This window comes from Micromesistius poutassou (genome assembly GCF_964030765.1).
Source record: "Micromesistius poutassou genome assembly, chromosome: 5".
NCBI lineage: Eukaryota > Metazoa > Chordata > Actinopteri > Gadiformes > Gadidae > Micromesistius > Micromesistius poutassou.
The window spans coordinates 16,823,152-16,826,452 of record NC_140275.1 but is presented as its reverse complement, the minus strand read 5'-3'; the positions used below and the strand labels follow the sequence as shown (position 1 = coordinate 16,826,452).

The window sequence follows — 3,301 nt, the reverse complement described above, 5'->3', positions numbered from 1 at the left end:
GAGGCTGCTCTCGCTGTGGCGTCAGCGCACAAGCACACCGCCGTCCCGTACCGCCGGCTAGTCCACGCCGACACTGTTGCTGCTGCTGCTGCTGCTGCTGCTGCTCCTTTTCCTTTTCCTCCGTGGGATTCTACGTCCAGCGAGTGTTTGGGAATCTCCGTCCCACATCCACATGGTGAGCGTCCGGGGAGCTCAGGGGGGCGTTCCCCCCGGAAGTCATTCCCACCCCTGACGGACGGCCCCGTGGATTATGGAGGCAGCGGTATTCAACACCAGCATGACAGAGCATGTCACACCTAGGCACGCACAGACGCAGACTCACAGGGAGACACACACACACACACACGCACAAAACCGCAACCGCACGCACTCCCTCCCTCTCCGTCTTGCGCCTTCCTCCCCTCTCTTCGCACGTCAATTGCCTCCCTTTATCTCATCTCTCTCTCTCTTGTGTCTGCTCACAAGCTCCAAGGGGAAAAAGGAGGAAATGTAGGGAAAAAAACACAGCAAAGCGTCTCTGTTGTCACCCTCTCTCTCTCTCTCTCTCTCTCTCTCTATGCTTCTACCTCTCCAATTCCCTCTGTGCCTCTCTCCCTTCAAAGTACTGTCTCTCTCTCTCTCTCCAGTTCTTTCTGTGCCTCTCTCTACCTTTCCTTCCCTAGCTGTAGCTCTCTTAATGAAGCAGGGAGTGTGGGATGTCCTGACCCCGAGAGAGGGGAGAGGGGAGAGGGGAGGAGGCGTTTCTCTCGGTATCCTATAAGCTGAACCTATTGATCCTCTTAGCGCACACACTGCTCCACTTCATTCACCGAAGGGAACGCCAGGCACAAAGCGCCACAGCCTGTGCATACCAGCACTTCAGGAACACACACACACACACACACACACACACACACACACACACACACACACACACACACACACAGTGTGTATTTGCTCGTAAAGAAGCAAAATGCTGGAAAGCCCACATCCCTCAAATTCCTTTTACTGTGAGCGTTCTTATTTCAATTCTTTGACTTGCCACTATCTAGATTGCTTCTCGTCAACATAATATGTGTTTTCCGTTTGCCTGTGCCTGTTTATCTCTGGAGTGGATATGCTTGTCACCCAACCGGGACATTTCCATCCATACAGCTCATCCAGACTCTCGTGTCTGTCCACGTCAGTTTGTATTTGTGCCATGCTCCCGCACGCACACACATATTTGTGTGTATGTGTGTATGTGTGTGCGTCTGCCTTGTGTGTAAAATAACACGCGTTGGGGGGGAGGGGGGGGGGGGGGGGGGGGCTCCTGGGAGCTGTTTCCTTTCAGCAAACTTGTTCTACAGGATGTGAGCACCAAGACTGGTTTGTAATGCATACCTCTGTTGTGACCAGGATGACTTCAGACACCAGATGTAGTCCCTGAGTCCCGCCCCCAAGCAAAACAGCCATCAGAACAAGAAAACATCTCACTGCCTTCTCTTCAGATCTGGCTATGGAATACTTTTTACTGCAGCAATATGAAGGAATCAATTCATAACTCATGAACAGATATAAGCCAACCACATGTGGTGTTAACAACCTTGTTTTGTGTGTGTGTGTTTGTGTGTGTGTTTACATCAATCCGCATACTCCCTCACATGACATGATGATATGTTGTATGTGTGTGAACACAGCTGGCAAACAGGTTTTTGTAGTTGACGTTCGGGTTCACTGTGGTGTGTGTGTGTGTGTGTGTGTGTGTGTGTGTGTGTGTGTGTGTGTGTGTGTGTGTGTGTGTGTGTCTGTGTGTGTGTGTGTGTGTGTGTGTGTGTGTGTGTGTGTGCGTGTGTGTGTGTGTGTGTGTGTGTGTGTCTGTGTGTGTGTGTGTGTGTGTGTGTGTGTGTTGCACTTAAGTAAAGAAGTAATCGTGGCATTGCCCTAGCTGCTTTCGTCTAACAAAACAAGATCCAAGGCAGCTTCTCACACACATCCTGCCCCGGACACGTCAGCATTCTGTCAGCCGCTGGCAGCGGATGAGAGCGCCCGGCTCACAGCCCTGGCTGTGAGCCTGTGCCTTCACTCACCACAGGCAGCCAATGGGCTGGGCAACTCTGGAACCCAAAGGACTTCGGTTTCGCAGTAAAAGGGGGCAGGCATCGAAAATTGCCCTGAGATTATGTTTGGGGGGCGACAAGGGGGGCGGGGATGATGTAACTTTGGGCCACGACAGCATACATGTATAATATGTACATTTTTTTATAGGTTGACTGATTAGATGAACTGGGCGATGGTGAAATGTCAATCTCTATTTTACACACAAACTATATACAACTATGTATATAAAACACGGCATCTAAATTGGTTTACAAGCAGGACCTCCCTCCCCCCCCCCAGGATATTCACATGCCAGAATGCCATCACACACACTACCCGTTAACTGTGATTGGAGCCTTCCTGAATCAGGCACATATACCCAGGCAAGCAAACACATAGAAATGCTCAATGACACTTGTGCACAGATTCCAGGGACATCATGTGCGCTTCATGTCCCTGTGAGTATGGTTGTGTGTGTGTGTGTGTGTGTGTGTGTGTGTGTGTGAGAGAGAAGCGTTACATAATCACAGTGCCTGTGTTGGAGGGCTTTTGCCCCTTGCTCTGCCAAACATTGGTGTTCTGTCACGACTCATGCTGCAGCTCGGGAGAGGGAGAGAGAGAGAGAGAGAGAGAGAGAGAGAGAGAGAGAGAGAGAGAGAGAGAGAGAGAGAGAGAGGAGAGAGTGCTACAAAGGAACGGAAGGAGACAGTACAGGAAAAAACAAGCAGAGGAAAACAGAGCTTTTTTATTCCGGAGAGAAAAAAGAGAAACAGTAAAAGCATATGCCTACGCACAGACAATGACCCAGGTGGGGATAGAGGCGGCTCCTAACTCATGTTCACAGAAGAAAAACAAGGAGATGACGAGAAGAAGCCTTTTGCTCTTGCACTGAATGGACCGTGGGCGAGGAACCGAGGAAACAACCTGCTATGATTGACAAGATGATTGTTGATGAAAGACGAAGTATTGGTATCAGACATGCCACTGCATGTCATTCAAGGCTCTTTGTTGAATTGCCAAACAAATCCTCTGCTCTCCTCTGTCCCCCAAATACCAGTTATAAGTAAAACGAAAAATGTTATTCTCTCTGGCTGTTATACAGATAGCCTGTGTGTGTGTGTGTGTGTGTGTGTGTATGTGCGTGCGTGCGTGCGTGCATGTGTACCGACATTTAGCAAACTACTTTTTCTTCATTTATTTCCAGATCGATAGTCCTGGGAACATAGGCTAAATGTCTGCAGAT

At 49.6% G+C, this 3,301-nt stretch overlaps 1 protein-coding gene across 1 annotated transcript in view; it reads right to left on the bottom strand.

Moving 5' to 3' along the window:
- Nucleotides 1-576, bottom strand: part of pde4d (phosphodiesterase 4D, cAMP-specific) — a gene marked incomplete at its 3' end in the record, with an annotated part of 44,520 nt that extends 43,944 nt beyond the window's left edge. Inside the window, exon 1 of the mRNA XM_084468192.1 lies at nt 1-576. This exon is cut by the window's left edge and continues 785 nt beyond it.
- Nucleotides 577-3,301: the final 2,725 nt, after the last annotated feature.